Genomic DNA, 21,403 nt, shown 5'->3' on the forward strand with positions numbered 1-21,403 from the left:
TGCTAGCCATCAGAATAGCCCATTTGAAGATTAAATACATATAATAAGGCATATAAAAGTGTTTATAGTTAATTATTCTGCTTTTATTGGCCTCTCTAACTGGAGATTAGCAGGAATAACCATTTCTGGGTTGGTTTAATATGATTAGTTGGTGGAGGAGGGGTGAAGGGTCTAAAGATTGAAAGATTAACGTGAGCAATTTTACTCTCCTAATTAGGTTTGTAGTGCAGTCTGTCTATAATAAAAAAGAGGCTGAAGTGATTTTGCTTCATATCTAAGATCAGTTTAATGAGAATCTCAGGAGTTCTTTGAATAGGATTTCTATCAGATTCAAATGTACCGATCATCTTGCAGAGTGATCAATGCTCTTAGAATCTCTTTTGTTTGTAGGTTATTTCTTCTGTTATGTCAGCATGTCATTTTCCTCCTCCAGATAAGAGCAACATAGGGATAGCTAATAATATACAAAAGGATTTTTTTATAACTTCAGTGCATGAAAATTCACCCCTTATTAGCCACAGAATATGTTAACAGTGCAACCACTGAATAATTCATAATTAGCTATGACAACCTAATGAAAGTAAACACTTGCAAATGGTAATCAAAAAGATGACTATGTATCTAGACAGAGTAAAATGAGAAATACAATAGATAACATACTTTAATGTCAGCGTCTAAACTCATGGGATAAAATATAGTTTCACAGAATTCTCAAAAGCTTGCATGGATGCAAATGGCTGTTTAACTGCTGAAGGAATTTTCAAAACAGGTGTTTAGTCACAGTCAAGTCTGCTGAGTGCTCTAAAGCAGTGGTGGGCAACCTGTGGCCCATCAGGGTAATCCGCTGGTGGTCCTCGAGACAGTTTGTTTATATTGACCATTCACAGGCTCGGATGCCTGCAGCTCCCATTGGCTGGGAACGATGAACTGCGGCCACTGGGAGCTGCAGGCGGCTGTGCCTGTGGACGGTCAATGTAAACAAAATGTCTGTGGCCTTCCAGCGGATTACCCTGATGGGCCGCAGGTTGTCCACCACTGTTCTAAGGGGTGAACAAAGCACCGGGACAGGTCTGGAGTATGGTTGAGGGACTGGCTGATCAATTAGCATTTTCAAAAGTGCTCAGAATCCCATACACATGCAGTCTCATGCTTCTGATTTGCCATGTTAAGGGTATAATTACATCAGCAGGTACAAGCTACAAGCACATGGGAAAGCATGAGTGGAAGAGAGACACATACACATCAGCCATCAGGGAAAGCTTGAATTTGCTACAAGTTTAAGGCAGGCCTGGATGAGGGCTGTAGGATAGTGACAGGAGTGGTGGGAATTTCTAGGGTTGTGCTGTAGGAGGAGATGAATCAACTACAGTTTTCAGTAATACAACACTTTACCCTGCTACTCTAGTTTCTCTGGAGGCATGTGGTGGAGAAGAGGAGGAGACATGCTATCCTTAGATCAGAGATGGAAGAGAATCCATTACACTTCACACAGGTTCTGAGTCAAGGAGGAGCTTCCTTGACTTTACAGGTGCAGATTATCCAGCAATACAAACTCATATCAGAAGCCATCACGCACCTGTTTGATTAGCTGAGGGTTGACTAGGAGAAGGCAAAACACAGAATCTATGCCTTCTTAGCATTTGTCAGAATTACTCCTACCTTCAGATAGTTATTACTGACACTTGATAGAGGATCATTGGCTGATGCCCAGGGTGTCCCCACTCTGCAATAAAACACAATTAATTCTGTGGGTAAAACAAAGTTTGTCAGATTTCATTCTTTTGGGGTAAACATTTGCATTTCAAATATTAACAACAAATTCCTGGAAACTTGGATTAGCAAGTGAAATGGACTTCTATTGGGTAGCAGGTAATTTGTTGTTCACACACACGCACCTGTGGCATAGGGAGTAGCACACCTCCTGGAGGGAGGAGCGCACCTCCTGCTCTGTTGCTCTTATGGGTCAGATTTTCAAAAGCCCTAACTCAGCCCCCAGTGAAGTCAACGGTAAAACTCCCATTGTCTCCGGTGGGAGCAGAGTTAGGCCAACATTGAGTGCTTTTGGAAATGATAAATGATAAAACACAGTCATCAAGCAGGTTTTTACTATAAGGATTTCTGTCACAAAGAGGAAGGTGCTAAAGATCTGCAGAAAAGAAATATTGTCAAAATGTCCCAACAAGAAATAAATAGCTCAATCTCTTTAACACCTCTACACCAACCAGCTAGCGTTTGGAATGTTTACATTCTGGGAGTAGATCAGTTGAGAGGAAATCCAAATAACAAATGACCTCCATGCACTGGCATCTTTCTTCCCCTTTCAGCAGGTAGTTAAACACCTAAACCACATCTAATCATATTTGGTTATTAATTTGGCAGAAAGCCTCTCTTCCGGCCCCTGACATTTCCCCACATAATTTGCTAAAGATCTACCAGTGAACAATTTTAATTAATCCTGTTTTATATATTAAATATAAAATCACATTTTCAGTGAAAAACACTGAACATTTTAGTAAGAATGAGCTATAACAACCAATTGAACTGCTGCACTGAATTTCTCTGTGAGTCATTCTCTTGAAGCAGAATTGATGGGTGACATTTAGTTTACACTCTGAGTAATATAATAGGTAAATCAATTTTGAAACTTAATTGCTAATAAAGAGAATAAATAACGGCTTATAAATACATTAACAAGCAATTCTAGTGATATTTAATATATGCACACTTAAAAGCAGTTAATAATCAGAAATTCACATTTAATGACATTACTGTGTAATGGTGTTTCACCGCTAGATGCCTGACATTATCTCTCAAAATAATGTTACTAACTATAATCACTACAGTGCTATAAATTCACATTTGCAATTGTCAAAAATATGTATAAAATATATGCATACTCCAAATATCTGTAAGTGGGAAGTTATTATTTGGGAAGATTGTGTGTGTGTGTGTGGCATATGGTGTTAGTGTGCAGTTTGATAATTGCATGTTAGATTCCAGACAAAGAGGTTTTTTTTTAGAATGATTAATTTTAAACCTAATGACACAAGATCAGAATTTTAGAAGAGGGATGTCAGAAGGAAGAAAGGGATTTACATAATCAGTCATATTGCTGAAAGGTAGCTCAATTTGAGAGACTACTTAGCCAACAAAGAAAAAGTATCATTTTGGGGGTGGGGGTCAGTTTTCTGGAAGTAATGTCTTAATGGTTAAGTTTTAAAGGCCAATAAGGAAGTTTGTTCTTTCTTTCCCTTGGGTATCTCAGACTTTCCAAACATCTTCAGACACTCCACAAGGAAAAGAAAAAGATTTAATATGCTAGTTTAACATCAGTTAAGCCACAGCCAGATTCTCCATTCCACTAAAGCCACTTGGCTTTGGATAAGTGTAGGATGTGCAAAATGGTCTTCAAGTGTCTGGAGATGGCCAGTGGAGAACTGTCCCTATGTGCAGAAGAGCTCTCCCCTGGCAGAACTCTAATGGAGGTAGCTCTGCCACTTCTCTGCCACTTCCCCGCCATGAAACATAGGAGGAAGGAGGAAGCATGTCAAGAACATTCCAGTGGCACACGTGGGCAGGGTGGATAGGGGAGAGAGCATGTCACAGCAGACTTTGACTATGCTCAATCCTTCACTAGTGTAGAGACCTCACACCAGTGATGCAAGTTAGGCTAACATGTGCCAAGGCGGAGTGGCTGAATCGGGGAGTTGCGACTGGCTTTCTGTAGCTCTCCATCTGAGCAGAGTGAAGAATCTAGGTCTAGGACTTCTCTTACAGAAATCTAGCATGTTAGTCATAGGCAGGACTGATATACACAAAGTTGGTCCAAATGGTTGCTTCGAACATGTCTGCAGCTTCTCCTGAAATCATTTAGGGCATGGTCTGAAGCTCATTGATATAAATGGAAGCCTTTCCATTAACTTCAATGGGCTGTGGACCATGCCTTCCAATGGACACTTTCATTCAAGGCTTGCAATTCAATGTGTGAGCTTCTCTTTCCATTTCTTCTGCAATATATTGCAGCGGGTTGAGTCTTGTGTAATGTAAGAGTGGAGACAATAAGCAATGTACCAGGAACAGATGGCTGTATTTGTGGAGAGTTAGGAGAACTGTGAATGGACTTCCTGTTATAAAGGGATCCTGCACTGCTCCCCAGACAGGCTCATGACAGAGAGGCATTTGAGGGCTGCAACTACCACAATCCATAGCCAGAAACACTGTACATAGCCCACACGAAACTGTGCTCAACAGCTAATGACATTGAAACACAAGATGTAAACTTCATGCTAGCATTGGCATTGCTTCCATAACCTGACAACCAACTGCAGCAAAAGGTTTGACAACATTTCCTCCCTTCGTATTCTACTATTGAGAATAGCCCACTTCCACTTTAATTGAATTGTCTCGTTAGTACTGACCTCCCACTTGGTAAGGCAACTCCCATCTTTTCATGTACTGTGTATATATACCTGCCTACTGTATTTTCCACTCCATGCATCTGATGAAGTCGGTTTTAACCCACGAAAGCTTATGCCCAAATAAATTTGTTAGTCTCTAAGGTGCCACAAGTACTCCAAGTTGTTTTTGCTGATACAGACTAACACGGCTACCACTCTGAAACCTGTTATATGAACTCTTTTCATATATGTCTATCTAGATGAGAGTAATGTAATTGAAAAACTAAGGCAATGACTAATTCCTGACCAATACTGTGCCAGACTGATTTAGTCATAGGATTGAATAACTTGTTATTACGAACCTGTACATAGCATGGATATACACTCTCCACATATTATTACATTCCAGGGTGCAATCTAGACCAGTGACGGGCTGTGTCACCTCTGCCCTGCAACCTTGGGTGCCTCACAATGCTTTGCTTCCAAATTGTGTCACTCACAATCAACCTACCAGCATGCAGGTTACACCCTGAGTGTCTTTGTATAGCCATAGCCACAGTCCAGCAACTCTGACCCAGCATCTTGTCAGCAGCACACCAGACAAACTCTGACTTCCAGTAGCCTTGCTGCAGAGCAGCTCCTACACACTCCTAGTCCTGAATTTTTCCTCAAAACGTGTTCTCCACTATTCAGCCTTCTCCAGGACAGTTCAGGTATTTTAGACCTGTTGCCCCTGTAAGAGAACAAACACAGCAATTTGCTACTTTAAATGGAGTTACCTGAACAATTCACAATGCTGGATCAATTTTGATTAATGAATAAACCAAGTTTATGTAACTACAAAGAGAGATTTTAAGTGAGTACAAGGCATTAAAGTTAGAAATGGTTGCAAGAGAAATAAAGATAAAACGCTTTCTGGTACTAAAACTTAACAAACTTGAATTGGTCCAAGATACATTTTTTATCACATGGTCCCAGCAACAGGGCTAGCCAAATTTCATGTCGGGATCTCTCCCCAAGTCAAATGGCTGCTTCTTTTGTCTTTTTTTTTTAGGTGAAAAAAGAGAGAGAGATAGGGAGAGATACCTTATGGCAGGGACAGTCAATTAATTTTTTGTCCAGTTCCAAATTTCTTGGCCAAGGTATAGTCCAGGTCCAGATTCCAGAGAACATAAATAATAGATAAATAAATAAATAAATAAAATAAATGATAATACATAAATAATAATTAAGAAAAAGAAGAAAATAAAAAGATTTTTGTGTCTATTCAAAAGCGTCTGGTAGTCTAGATTTGGCCTGTGGTCTGCCTATTGATGACCCCAGAATTAGGGTGCTTTTGCCCCTCATTTTAGAGTCCAGCTCCTTTTTGAAATGCATTCTGTTCTACTGTCCATACTAGCTCAAAAAGTGGGGCTGTCATGTTGCAGAGATCAGTCTGCATCTCTTAAAGGAATGTGGCAGTAGGTTTACTTTCCCTACAGTCCACTGTGGGGCCTGTGCTCCATCTGGTTGGCATGGCTCTGCATTGCACTCTGGACTATGGGTGCTAGGCATGATCTAGCCTTAAGTGGTTTAGAAAATATACCAGGACAAATTGTGCTTTCAGCTGCTGTAAACCTGGAATAACTCCATAAATTTCAATTGCTGCAGACTTACAGCATTGTAATCAAGCACAGAATTTGACTTACTATCTACCCAAATAAATATCTATTGAGAGTGCAGTTCTTAAAACACAGATATAAAATGTAGTGGAAACCAGTGTTTTCAATTTTCAGTGAGTGGTGGGAGCCTTTCCTTTGATTTCACTTGGTGTTCAACCACCAAACTAGTCAAAAGTTCCATTGCTCTTCTGGTTTTGCACAACACTGTGAGGTTCTCTCAAAATTAGATCCAAGTTCACTAGGAAAGGTTCCCAAAGGTGAATGCATGTTTCAGTGAACCTGAGCTGAGTTTTAACTTTGCAACCTAAAACCAGGTGAGTTCTTTGTGGTTGGGGTTTCACGAAAATCATTTGGCAGAGCTCTAAACAGAACACATTTTCAATTTGCCAACAGTGTGCAGTAATTACTGTGGCTTATTTTTATACACTGGCAATAGCCCATTGGCTTTTAAGACAGATCCCCAACAATGGTCAAATACAAATTAGTATTTTTTAAATTCTGAATTTTTACGTTTTTCCATGGTACTCATTTTGCCTCCCTGTTCATTTATGATGAATGATGAGCTGCATATTTGCTCTCAAAGCTATTTTACAAGCAGCTGTTGCTTGTGGTTTTCTACTAATAGCCACAGAGCACTCAAGAGCCTCTTGAAATTCAAATGTTAGAACTGCAGCTGTTTTGCACATGATGTTAATGATCAATTGATGACTATTGTTTCAATGAGAAACATTCAATATAAAAGGCTGTAGCTTTTTCCTCTCTTTTTGTGTGTGTTCACCCTCAAACTTTAAAACATAATGTGCCAAATTCATGCCTGGTTTAACTCCATTGACTTTGGTCCCTAGAGGGTCTGACTGTGATCTCACTTGTACTGGTTTCACACTCATGTAACTCCACTGATGTCATTGGAGTTTCTCTTGATTTACACTAGTGTAAGATGATAGCCGTATAAGAAATGACATATTCAAAATTGAATAGTTACAGTAAAATATTAGAGAGGATGAAATCGTATACTGCACAAGCAAGTCAGCCATAATAATAGCAATACTCAGCTTTTAAGTAATGATTTCATCCAGATAGCTCAAATCACTTTACAAAGCAAGGGGCATATTATTATAGGCTGAGCCAGGAATGCTGCCTATTTTTAAGGTTGCCTAACAGTTTCCATTATAATTAAGATCCATTTTCAATATAACTTTGCCAAAGAGTAACGGTTCATGCTGAAGTTTTCCATACCAGATATCTGCCCAAACTGAAATTTTTGAAATGTTCAGCAAAAATGATTCATCCATTTCTGAGAATGAGTTTAAGGAAAAATATGTTGTTTGCCCATATTAAAAAAAACTTAAAACTGTTTCATTGAGAAGCTCTAGAACCTTCATGTTTTAGAGGAGGGACTCGAAATTTGTCAGGGGTACGGCTTTTGTGTCAGGAAATATATTTGCATGTTCCTGTGAATAAAACACCCACATTTGGCCACATTACAAGCCTTTGAAAAGTCTCACTTCCATTTTCAAAGGTGACGTATTTACAAGTCTGTATGCAGTGTTGTTGTAGTCGTGTTGGACTCAGGATACTAGAGACACAAAGCGAGTGAGATATCTTTTATTGGACCAACTTCTGTTGGTCGGCGAGAGAAGCTCTCAAGCTTATACAAAGCTCTTCTTCAGATTCAACAACAGATATTACTTCATTCACCTTGTCTCTCCATTTAGAAGTCTGTGCTTTCAACTAAGAAATACAGCACATCAAACTAACAGTAGTTTGAAAGCCACATCCTGATCCAAACTTCTCCAGAATGTGCTTGGCTAGATCAGGTGTTCGGCTCTAGGACTTGGCTCATGTGAGGTACATTCATCTCATTCCACATACAATTCCACTTTTTAGGACAGTTAAATCTGTCATCGTACAGTGAATTTCCTAGAGTATAAAAATCAGTGGAAAATAGAATAATAAGCAGGGCAAATTTTGGTTTTAATAATAGTGATTATTTTAATAGACTGCTGGATAATTACCACGATTTTAGCATTGACAAACCCCATCTTGATTTGCATAGCTCAAGAATCTTCATTGGGGCTAATAAAATTTCAGACATTGCCCTCACATCCTTCTTATTAAAAAGTTTAAAAGTCTTAGTTCTTTCTGTTTTAAAGTCTTAGTTCATTTTTAATTTATTTCACTCAGGAATTTTAAAAAAAGATTATTCTTTGTGTCTTTTTAATTTCTATTGTGGAAGAAACGAACTCCACTCTCAGGTTGGAGGCAACAAAATCAGAGACAGCTTTATTAAGGTCATGCAATTGCAAGGGAAGAACACAGCTGACAGAGAGCATCTCTGCCTCAGTTTCTTCAAAGTACAAGCAAAATTACACAAGCATTTATATATTTTAGTAGCACGCATTAATTAAAAACATCTGTAGTTTGTTTATGTTATGTCCTGCCCATTCCTGTATTTTCTCACTTCAGTTCTCAAACCATCGCTATCTCAAGGCTGGGTCACACTGATGCTGCTCTGCTGTCTTCCCACCCGCTTCTGACGTGAGCCCTGCTTCTAAAGGTCCCGTGATATCAGGATAAGACTTAGCATGACAGTTACTCTTTTTCTTACAACGGAGAGGCTTATATTTAAATCCTTTAACGCTGTTTCAACACTATGAAGTGCTACAAAATTTCAAAGTGATTTACCATTGTGATGTCATTCACCTCCGATTATATTCTGTTTTTAGGTTGTAGCAACAAGTGCAATTTTTGTAGGAATTTATTTGTTGTTCTTTTACATGTTTATTGATTGGGTCCAGTGTGAATCAATATGGGTTATTATTTTTGAGTTTTTCTGAAAACTGAAATTATTTTTCATTAATATTTCAGTGAAAAATATTTTGTTTTTCATCAAAATTGTGAGAGAAATGTTTAGAGAAGCTCTAATGATTACACTCCTTGGTTGTTCATTTATAAGATAAGCAATGTGATAATTGTAGGAATAATAGGGCTATATTTTAAGTTACTGAAATATAGAATGGATTCAGAAATGACTGTTAAGGATTTTACCATTTTCTTCTCTGTGAGTTACTTTGTATTGAAGATTTGGGAGATAAACCAATTCAATGTGTCTTTTATAAATTTACTAAGATATTAAGAAGGCAGTTATAAAACATAACATATAAAAATATGTGTAAGCAAAATATGTGACTAGCTAGGTGAATGTAATTTCCAAGAGTATATTACAATGGTCAAATTGATATTGCAATTGAAATGCAATCAATAAGTCAGTGGTTTGATTTATCTGGCTCATCAATTACTACAATTAGTAATTACCTCATACTGAATAAGTTCAGAAAAAACATGGGAGAATCTCTTTTCTTTAACTTGTTTAATTTAACTCAAAGTCTGCTGAAAGCAGCAGTTTTCCCTTCATTTTGATTTTAAGGAAGTATAACGCAAAACAATTTCCTGGTAGCTTCCTTTTGGCTACCTCTCCCCCATTAAACTTTGATGTTCATAAAGGTTATATTAAGCTTGGTTTGGCTAATATATTTTCCATCCCATGTTACATGTCTGTAGTTTTCTGACAGTCTGGCACAGACACAAAATGATTTCTACAACTTCAGACTTATAGCAGCTTTAGAACGACACTGGTTTAACCCAAGGGTCTCTTACTGTTTCAATAACAGACTTAAGGACTCCCAGGAACACTTAGTAAAACACTAAAACAGACACAAATGTACACACCAGCATGCACGCTCTAGTGGGCATTAGAGTGATTCAAACATCCAATTCAAATTCAAATTGCTCTGCAGAAGGATCATCAGACCTTCTTTTTAAAGCAATTAACTCACGTTTGGTCCGAGAGTGAACTTAAATTGATATCTACTGGTATCTTTGTCAATGAGATGTGATTTATGCTTTGACATGAGGTGGGGCTTTGATCTTTACCTCTCTCCTAGTTACACCTCAGGTTTAGCTTAGTTGGTATCAGCATTCTTCACTTCACCTTCTCTGGGTTGCTGGTTCTGGGAATGGAGCAGGATACAGCCTCAGGTATCTTGTTGGTGCGAGAGAAATGCCCCCACCCTCATCTTTCTCTGCATGGTTGGCATTTCTTATAGGGTTCAGTGATTCTTCTACTCTGCCCCAAGGGATACTTTTGTCCAATTAGGGGCTCCAGAATACTGGTATAGAGATTATCAGAGACCAATGACTTGACATCTTCGTCTTGGAGTTACATCAACAGTTCCATTTAAGGTGTACATGTTGTAACCCAATTCATTACTAACCGCAAACAGATGTCTCTGGAGAGCAGGGCACAGGGAGTTGCCATGTGACAAGGAATTGTGAGGCAAGTTTTTGATTTAGGCTTCAGACTCAAATGTCTTGATTGTTTAAATATAATGTCTGACTTATTCAAGAACATGCATTTGCTCATTTCCACACAGTCTCAAGATAATGAGTTATATGACAGTGAGAAAATAGCCTAAGAAGTGGGGAAGCAGTCAGGATGAGTATATAGCCCTTACCTTAATGACCCTTTGCCTACATGCAAAAAGATGCTTTAAATATCTCGTAGCAATGCTAACTTGTGTTATATATTTGACCAACCACATTTACTCAGGCCTGAGTCCAGATGTGGCTTCCTTACATGTTCTTGGGAGTCAAGTATAGTAAGGCATTTTATTTCACAGTTGTTGAAAGGAACATCTGGCAGGTGTAATGTGCTAACAGAATTGGAATCTTAAGAATTCAATCCTCTGTGAGATGAATTGTGTTGATTCTCATCTTGCATTTGAAATTTTAAATCACAGAGGGCCAAGAGGTTAATGTCCAAATGAGTGTGAAATTGTGTCCCCTTTGAAGTCAATGGCAAAATTGCCTTTAGCTTCAAAGGGGCCAGGAGTTCACTCATTAAAATAAGTGTGTGTATGTACAATATGTACCAATATATAGAGATTGATTCATAGCAGTGTATGTAAATGCACATGTAAACCAGTTGAACCAATATTCATAAAAAAATAAAAAATAACTGAAACATTTCCCATGCAAATTTTGAATGTTTAAAACATTTCAACCACTCCATAAGGTTTTTGGAAAACATTTAAAGTTCTGAAAATTTGAAGAAAAAAAATCACTGTAATACACACAAGCGTGGTGACAGTCCATAAGAACGGCCATACCAGGTCAGACCAAATGTCCATCTAGCCCAGTATCCTGTCTTCCGACAGTGGCCAATGCCAGGTGCCCCAGAGGGAATGAACAGAACAGGTAATCATCAAGTGATCCATCCTGTCGCCCATTCCCAGCTTCTGGCAAACAGAGGCTAGGGACACCATGCCTGCCCATCCTGACTAATAGCCATTGATGGACCTATCCTCCATGAACTTATCTAGTTCTTTTTTGAACCCTGTTATAGACTTGGCCTTCACAACATCCTCTGGCAAGGAGTTCCACAGGTTGACTGTGCATTTTGTTTGTTTGTTTTAAACCTGCTGCCTATTAAATCCAGTTTTACTTCAGATTAGACCTGGTCAGAAAACGTTGACAAAAACAAAGTTTTGCTGAGAAATATAAACTTACAAATTCTCAGCATTTTTCCATTTTCCAAGCGTTCTACCTAAGATAAACAGAGGGCACCTTGGCATCTGCACCATTGCATCTACTTTTCACTAAAGCATATATCTTGAATATTGCAAATATTTACTGGCAGTAGTATTAAAAGGCACAGCAATGTATGTGGGAGATACAATTCTCTTTTTTAGACAAATGACTGCATTTACTCTTGTCATAAACAGATAGTTAAGGGTTAAGGTCTCTTTTACCTGTAAGGGTTAACAAGCTCAGTGAACCTGGCAAACACCTGACCAGAGGACCAATCAGGGGACAAGATATTTTCAAACCTCGGTGGAGGGAAGCCTTTGTTTGTGTTCTTTGTTTTGGGGGCTGTTCTCTCTTTGGATCTAAGAGGGGCCAGACGTATATCCAGGCTCTCCAAGCTTCCTGAAATATTCTCTTCTATGCAGTATAGTGAGTATTAGAAAGGCGAATTAGTCTTTTGATTGATTTCTGTATTTGCAAATGTGTGTTTGCTGGAACAATATTTTATCTCTTTGCTGTACCTGTACATATGCTAGAGTCCCTCTAGTTTTTATAAGCTGTACCCTGTAAACTTCCATCCGGATTTTACAGAGCTAAATTTTACTTTTTCTTTCTTTAATTAAAAGCTTTTCTTTTTAAGACTTGTTTGATTTTCCCTTGTTTGAGACCCCAGGGGATTAGTCTGACTCACCAGAGATAGGTGTGGCGAAGAGAGGAGGGGGGAAGGTAAATCCCTCTTTGTTTTAGATTCAAGGAGTGAATCAGTGTGGAGCCTCTCAAGGCAACCCAGGGAGGGGAAAGGAGGGGGGGAATGGTTAAGTTTCCCTTGTGTTAAGATCCAAGGAGTTTGGATCTGTGTTCCCCAGGGAAAGTTTTAGGGGAACAGAAATTGTGCCAGACACTAATCTCTGGCTGGTGGCAGCATTACCAGATCTAAACTAGGATTTAAGTTTAGAAGGATCCATGCAGGTCCCCATCTTTTGGACGCTAAAGTTCAAAGTGGGGAATAAACCTATGACAACTCTATACTGCCATTTTATGTATCTGAAAGCTGAACTACTAACTAATGTAATGGGTATTGTTAATTATTTGTTATTGTTATATTGTTATTATTATTTTGTGCTTTAAAGACAAATAAAGGTTCTTGTCCTGAGGAGCTTTGCAATTAAACATTAACAGAGTGAGTGATTGTGACATGGTCTCCGGGGTGCAACTTGGACTGTGGGACCGCTGAGCCCTCCAAACCCACCAACCTGGACTGCCTCCCACACTGTGGTGCTGATGTCAAGCTACAAGCCTCTGACAGGCACTGCACTTACACAGCCATGCACAGGCAGGGACACACTGAACTGTGGTTACATGAATGCCAGCCACTCATGAACCATCGATAGAGAGGCTCCAGCCAATTCTCCACAGCTCCCCAGTCTTGCACCCCAGAACTGTATCCTCTTGCACCCATCAGAAACCTGGCCAGTGTAAGCTCATTACCTAGTTCACCACTTCTTCACAGGAAAGTAGACATGCACCAGCCTTTGTGACCTGAGCAGATTTCCCAAGCACTTTAGATAAACTCACTGCTAAGTTTAAAATAAGTTTATTAACTACAGAAAGATAGATTTTAAGTGATTGTAAATAGTAGGTATAAAGGTCAGATATAGTTACCTTAAGAAAACAGAAAGTAAACACACTTTCTAAATCCTAAACTTTTAGTCTAAGTAAAAGTTCAATCAAACAACTTTTCTCTCCCTGACAGATGGTACAAACAGGTTTCAGTTCCTCAATACACAGGCTGGGACAACCTTCAAGCCTGGGACCAAACTTCCCCAGTTTAAAGTCTTTGTCCTCAAAATGTTCTTCCAGGTGTTAAGTTGGGGGTGGGGGGAAGAGAGGCCAAGTGATGATGTCAGTCTCTCTCTTTTACCTTATTCCAGCTTGCTAGAAATATAGTTGCTGTGATGTGTGTTAGTCTGCCCCCCATGGCAACTGCCTTCTGCCAGAAGTCTCTGGGATAGTGAATTGGATATAGATAAGCCACTAATCATCCGTCTGGCTATTGATGGCTACTCCTTTGTTGTGACTGAAAGGCTGGTTGTGGGTGTTCCTAACCTCACAATATATTTCAGTAACACATATAGCAATACTTCAAATCTTCACATATAATGGTAGCACATATAGTCCAACAGGATATTAATGTTCACCAGATCAAAACTTTTAAAATGATACCTCCCAAGGCATCTTTTTTACAAAACATATCACAGTTATGTGACAGTGTGAACAAAGGGTTTCAGAGGGGGGAGGGATAGCTCAGTGGTTTGAGCATTGGCCTGTTAAACCCAGGGTTGTGAGTTCAATCCTTGAAGAGGCCACTTAGGGATCTGGGGCAAAAATTGGTCCTGCTAGTGAAGGCAGGGGGCTGGACTTGATGACCTTTCAAGGTCCCTTCCAGTTCTAGGAAATTGGTATATCTCCAATTATTACCTTATTATTAGGGTGCTACTTTGAGGTACAGAGCATCACAGTGATAGCAATATACAAAAGGTATATGGGAACATGAAAGCAGTAACAGCAACAATTGTGTGATAGGCTGAGATGAACACATATGTTGTTAGCTTCATTTTTCATATTTAAATTAATAAAATTCAAGGACAATGCCATTAAGAGTGGAAGTTAATGATGGGAGACTAACCATATAAACTGAATTTGGAGTGAGAGTGAAGTTGCATAGCACTCATGATCAAGGAAGCTATTTGAGGGATTAAAAAAATTAAGAAACACCACCTCATAGCTTTTGGAAGAAGACAACATGAGCTGTATTAAGGATATTTGTTGTTTTATTTTAACATTTTGAATTTTTAAATTGTGTCTGTTGGAACTATTACTTTTAAACAGAGCTGGTGAGGAATTTTCCATCAAAATCTTTTTTTTTTTAAGTAGAAAATGCAGTTTCCACAAAATCAAAGTTTTATGTAGGAAAATGACAATACCAACATTTTAGATTTTGTTAGGAAAATAAAAATAAAATATTTTGTTTTGATCAGACTGAATCTGAATCCAAACATTTTGGTTTGAAAATAAAATCAAATTGTTTAATTTCAGGTCAGCTTGACATTGCTTGAGCTGCTGTGGTGGCTCTTGGGAGCTGTAGTTCAGGTACCTCATACCCCCATTCTCCTCTATGGGCTGGACTCCTGTGCTAGATTACATCTACAGCAGGGGTGGGCAAACTTTTTGGGCCAAGGGTCACATCTGGGTGGGGAAATAGTATGCAGGAGGTTGGGGTGCAGGAGGGAGTATGGAGTGTATGAGGGGGCTCAGGGCAAGGGGTTGGGATGCACAGGATGCAGCAGGGAGCTCAGGGCAGGGGGTTGGGATACAGGAGGGGTGTGGAGTGTATGAGGGGGCTCAGGGCAGGGGGTTGGGGTGCACAGGGGTTCAGGATGCAGCAGGGAGCTCAGGATAGGGGGTTGGGATACAGGAGGGGTGCACGATGTACGAGGGGGCTCAGGAAAGGGGGTTGGGGTGCAGGAGGGGTGCAAGGTATAGGCAGGGGGCTTAGGGCAGGGAGTTGGGGGGCGAGGTACAGGAGGGGTTCGGGCTCCTGCCCCGCTTACCTCAAGTGACTCCGGGGTGGCAGCTGCATGCCTGCCCTGTTCCTGGACCCGCGCGACTCCTGGAAGCGCTGCGTCCCCTGGGAGAGGAAGGGCGGAGGGCTCTGCGTGCACAGCCCTTGCTGTACCTCCAAGCACCTCCCCCAAAACACCCATTGGCCATGGCTCCCCATTCTGGGCCAATGGGAACGGCGGGGGGCAGTGCTTGCAGGCAAGGGCAATGCACGGAGCCCAGTGCCCCCCTGCCTGGGGGCCGCAGGGACGTGATGCCGGCGGTGCCATGGGCTGGATCCAAAGCCCTGAGGGGCCGGATACTCCCCGCAGGCTGTAGTTTGCCCACCCCTGATCTACAGGAAGCATCGTGACTTGTCCTCTGGTTTAATCACCAGGATGCATCATAGGAGTCGTGACCACAGTGCATCATTATAGAAGTCCAGTCAGGGAGCCTACAGTAAAACGGAGACATGATGCAGTTGAATGTATAACTTCCATGAAGCACCCTGTAGCCCGGGTGACACAGATTAATGTCAAACTGAGCCAAAATGAAATGCTATGGTTAGGTTCAACATGCTAAAATTAATTATTTTTATTTGGAAATGTTTGATACAAAACATCATTAATAAAAAGTTTTCAGAACTTTCCAATCCATGAAATTTTTGCTATTTCAACTTTTCATACTGACTTGGGACAAAAACAAATTTTGAAATATTGGAATTTACCACAAGATGGAAATGCCAGTTTTAACCAGCTCTACTTTTAAACTAGATATGGCACATGAGTAGTCCTATTGATTTAGATGGAACAATAACAGCATAAATATGCTGGGCTAGGTCAGCACTTTATGGTTGTGTAATTGCTTGCTAGCAGGCAATGGCTTATTTTTTATTTAGCAACCATGTGGACATATACATGTGGGTAGTGGTCAGAGTGGTTGATGTGGGTATCTGTACTTAAAGAAAGAGAACTTGAGGCAGAACCATTAATGCTACACCTTTACCTGACTAACTCAATCTTTTTATCATATGAAGACTCAAAATAGGAAACAGATTTGGCTTGAATTAGTGATGAGGGCTTTACAGCATTTCTTTAGTTGTGGTGGGCTTTACAACAACTCTTTTTTCAGAACTTTAAACTCTCCATATAGTCAAGGAGAAGGAAGGCAGAAAGGATCTTGGTGGCGGTTCAGTGTTTGGTTTCACTGGGAATTCCCCCTAAACAGAACATTACAATATGACTTTACCTAATTCCCTGGGCAAAGTCATTTTCAGTTGTTTTATTTATTTTTTTAAAATTATTTTTCACAATGGTGTACTGGGTTATTCACAATCATGATAATAAGCTACTTTACTCAGGGCCGCGCAGAGGAGGGGCAAGAGGGGCAATTTGCCCCAGACCCCCACGAGAGTTTTTCGGGGGCCCTGGAGCGGGGTCCTTCACTCGCTCTGGGGGCCCCGGAAAACTCTTGCGGGTCCGGGAACTTCTTCCGCTTCCGGTCTTCGCCGGTGGAGGGTCCTTCAGCACTGGGGTGGAAGGACCCCCTGCCGGCGAATTACGGCCGAAGTGCAGCCGGGTCTTTGGCAGTAATTCAGCGGCGGGGGCCCTTCCGTTCCGGGACCCGCTGCCGAAGTGCCCCAAAGACCCGTGACGGGGGCCCCCTGCCGCCGAAGACCCGGCTGCACTTCAGCGGTGGGTCCCGGAATGGAAGGGCCCCCCCGTCGCTGAAGACCCCAGGCCCCCGGAATCCTCTGGGTGGCCCTGACTTTACTGGACAAACAGTTACCACATGTGCTTTCATGTTTGTCTTTACCAGACTTTTCAACCACAGTGGTTAATTCACTGCAGCTTTAGTAAAATACCTTGATACAGCAGTATATAATCTGTATTCTACTGGCATGACTTTGCATACATTGCCAAGGGCACTTCAGCTCATTTGTATGAAGATAAAGTAGGTAGGCAATTCTGTGTTCACCAAGTTGCCTTTGATCTGCTGGCAAGAATGCAAAGCTTATACACACAGAATCTCTGTTAAATGACTGGTTGTGCTGGATATATTTTTATAGCCTTATTTAACAATACTTTTTCTAGCATTTTTCATTCTGTTTTGACATCATTTACTCAACATGCAAAGTATACAACTAAATTTCTCTTTAGAGCTTGCCTTTGCAGGCTAGAGATTGTTGCACTGTATGCTGTCCAGCTTTCTCTGATTACTTTCATTTGATAGATAAGTAAAGTCAAATATCTTTGAACTTAGATGGCAATAAGTGAACTGATAAATGTTAGAAACAAATCATTGTCTTAGAAAGAGAATAGAAAATTGTTTCCTTTTATAGAAAAGAGTCTAATTTTCAGCAGTATAAGTCTGTTTTCTAATCTGAGACATGTTTAGTTTAAGAGAATACACTCTATTAGATTGTTTTTGATAAACACCAGGCATGTAACAAACTGAGTGGAACTAATTTATTTGGACATCTATATTCTTTTAGGGACCTCACTAATTAAATAATCTGGAAATGTTCTTCTCACATTAATTTGCCCTCATGAACTATATTATACCAGGTCATGGTCGTCGTCGTCTTCTTTTTTTTCTTCTTCTTCTTCAATTCATACTCTGATGAACTGTGATAACTGACATTTGTTTCTCACCATATCCTTCAGAATTGGATTTGAGATTTATTACAAGTAATTTAATTTAATAATACATGTACAGGACAGAAGCATCCTAAAAGATCATGACATGAAACCTTTTCAATTAAATAATTAAAACTAACGATTTTTCATCTTGTCTAGTAAAAGTAATCCAGATTAAATAATAAGGTATTGGGGGGTTAAGATAAAAACCAGTGAATCCTTTTTTTACTAACATCTTCACATATGCTACGCATTAGATGAGGTTGCTGATCATGGATTTCCTCACAATCAGATCTCTAGCTTAGAAAACTGGTGTACCTATCAGTAGCTGTTATAGCCAATGATATTGTCACCTGATCCGGCAACACACAGTTTCCTGCCAAAAGAGATTTAAGAAAGGGTTAACTGTTTGGCAGAAACTCCTGAAGCTGAGACTTGTTTGTGTGGCCATTGGGACAATCTTTATAATAACATTCACAGACGCCAGATACTTCATTTTCAGATCAACTTTAAATACAAACACCAACAGCTGGCAGAGGACAGAGAATGTGAAATGATGAAAGATCTCAGCACTAGTTTGGGTACTGAAGAGACATCACAGCAATTTCCCTAAATATGTTCCCTAGAGGAGAAATGAAAACAGAATCAGAAAGAGTGATCAATGTTCAAACTAAGGAATATTAGTGGCATTGGAAGAGTGAGACCCATCACAGCTGGTTTTATGGCTTGTGTGCTCCCAGAAAAAGTTGATCTTATGAAACAAAAACGGACAGGGTCCAGCACTCTACAGATTGAGGTAAATGGACATTTAGGTTTTATTCACCAGATACCAGTCACAAGGGCAGCAGGTATGTCCAGGGTCGTAGCTTAATTCTGTAAGGAAAATAAGGTAGCACAACAACAAACTGTGCTCAAAAATCAGCGGTGACTGAAAACCCACACATCAGTATGACCAATGAAAATCTGAGTGAATGTCACAGCTTTGGTGGAGCTACATCGGATTTAGTGGCAGATAGTGACTGGAGCTTGGAAACCACTCAGCCCAAACGTGTTGGCTATATGGAGAAAAAGGCTGGATGAATGCTGTGAATCGTTGGCTATTGTGCCACAAGGAGATGTTTTCCAGCAGAGAAAGAAAGAAAGAAAGAGATGAATCTACTGAAATCTTCAAGGGAGATTACTGAGGTTGCATGAATTAGGTCCCTGAATTATGCAAGCATTTCCTAGAACACTGTGAAAGGAAATTGAAAAATTTAGCATGAACCCCAACTTGAATTGTCTGGATAATACTCATTATTCCAAGGAATCTTTTGTTTAACGTCTATTATTTTGTAAGATAATTGTATCCTACAGGAAGGTTAATAAATAAATGGATAAGATGGCCCAAGTACTCAGCACAGACCTGTAAAAGAGGCTATAAAGGTCCTCTTTTGAAAATGCTGAGCTTCATGGCCATGGAAATGAGCTTAGGTGAATGGAATATTCTCAGAGCTTCCAATACAAAGGGAATTCAGATCTATTTTCCCAAGGCCATCCTAAATTTCATGTCAGATACATTGTTGGCTCTCCATATTGTGTATTTGGGAGGGTACAAGCTGCAATTGAGGAACACCTAAGAAAATCCCCCAGTGTCTCATACTTTGAAATATTTTGGCCAGATCCTAAACCAGTACAAATCAGATTAACTTCATTTATTTGGCCAAATACATGTGGTAGAGATAAAGGTGAGAGCAGAGAGCTGACTTACATGTATGCACACTCAATTCCAGGATTGGTACATGACAATATCTATGCATTCACACAACCCTGAGTTACATGAACATTTCAGGTGTTGTACATATGGAAGCTGGGTGTGTGTAAAAGTGTGTGTAACTACATTTGCCAGCAGCAATAGGGGTACAAATAGGGGGCTAACTGAATTCTCTCCCCTTCCCTGCAGAACTACGAATTTGATGGCACATGAACCTGCAGCGCCTTATCACACACAGAAACACTACGGTGGTGTCATTACGGCCACGGCTCTGTATATGGTGATGCAGTATTCTAGGCCTGTAATACATGGAATATAATCAGATAACAAATCCCTCTGAAACAACCTTGCCCCTGTATCCTCCAAGAGAATACAGGTCAAAAAAGCCTTACTCTGTGCTATAAATAATTGAAGTCTTTCTGTATCTTACATTTTTATATATTATGGGCTAACATCTATTCTCAGTTACACCGGTATGAATATAGAGTAACTCCTAATATCAGTGGAGTTTGGCTGGATTTATACTGGTGTAACTACGATATATAAGTATAAATATATATAAGTATATATACACTATTCTTAGTTACACCAGTATAAATCCAGCCAAACTGGATATATTATGGATATAACCTAAATCCTATTCTTATATATAATGCCGGTGTAAATCAGTGTAGTTCCACTGAAGTCAATGGAGCAATGCCAATTTCCACCCAGTTACAGGATCTCTCGTTTCATTTTCCCAGTATTTATGGGGATTATGAAGATGAGCTGAAGCACAGGTGGCAAATGCATCATTTATATATGTCAGTTCTTCTGCACAGGGTGATTGCTACATTCTCCAAATCACTGCAGATACTATAAGATATATGATACTTGCATAGTGGGAGCAAACAGTCTAAGGAGGAAGTAGGCATATGTCATTTGCATAAGTACCTTTTTATTACTTTTGTTTGTTTTAGGAATGAGGTCCAAAACTGTTCAAAAATATTTGTATTTTACTTCCTAATCAGCTCTGTTATTTCTCTTTTTCCCCCGCAATATTTGTATCATTGCATGGGCATCATTTTAAGTCTGCAAATGCCATTCTTGTCACTTTTTCACTTGTTGCTTACTAAGAACCTAGGAACTGAAGACAATTTCTGAATTTACATTTCACACAATGCTGCTGGCCCTGTTATATGAAAGTTTTAAATCCATAAACTAGGATTAAAAGCAGTAAAATAAAATCTTACAGTAAAATCAGAGCCCTGTAAATATAAGTACATAAAATAACAACAGACAGCTCCCAAAAGGGCAACACATCATACCTGATACATGTAACACTTCTTCTTTAGATTAATATAGTTTACAATCAGAGTTATTTAATCCACAATACTGGCAAGAGATGAGAATAACAAATAGAGATTTCATTTAAAGGGACACACTGTCAACAAGATTGAGTATTTAATAATTCTCTCTCCCCCCAACCCTCCTCCCATGCTTGGAAAAACCCTTCAGCAACCTGAAAATAAAGTCTCTCTGTACTAATATTTGTCCTTGCAACAACCACATTGGGGGGTGGAGGGGGGGGTGGAGAGCGGGAGTGTTTGCTTTGGTTTTTGTCTCTCCAGCCCATCTTTGTTTGCAACAACAGAGATTGAAATGCATTGATAGGTTTGGTTTACTTCCCTGTTTATACATCAGCATCACTGAGGATGTCAGCTCTGGGAAACATAGTAAAAGACAATCCCTGTCTGAAGACCTTAAACAGAAAGGATGATAAAGGGTGGG

The 21,403-nt window shown here is 39.8% G+C and overlaps 1 long non-coding RNA gene across 1 annotated transcript; it reads right to left on the reverse strand.

Moving 5' to 3' along the window:
- Positions 1–369: 369 nt before the first annotated feature.
- Positions 370–4,835, reverse strand: LOC120378018. The gene is made up of 3 exons (XR_005587494.1): positions 4,760–4,835; positions 1,577–1,723; positions 370–454 (listed from the first exon to the last, which is right to left on the reverse strand). It is a non-coding gene; the product is annotated as an uncharacterized LOC120378018 (long non-coding RNA).
- Positions 4,836–21,403: the final 16,568 nt, after the last annotated feature.

The sequence above is a fragment of the Mauremys reevesii genome, linkage group 1 (genome assembly GCF_016161935.1).
Source record: "Mauremys reevesii isolate NIE-2019 linkage group 1, ASM1616193v1, whole genome shotgun sequence".
NCBI lineage: Eukaryota > Metazoa > Chordata > Testudines > Geoemydidae > Mauremys > Mauremys reevesii.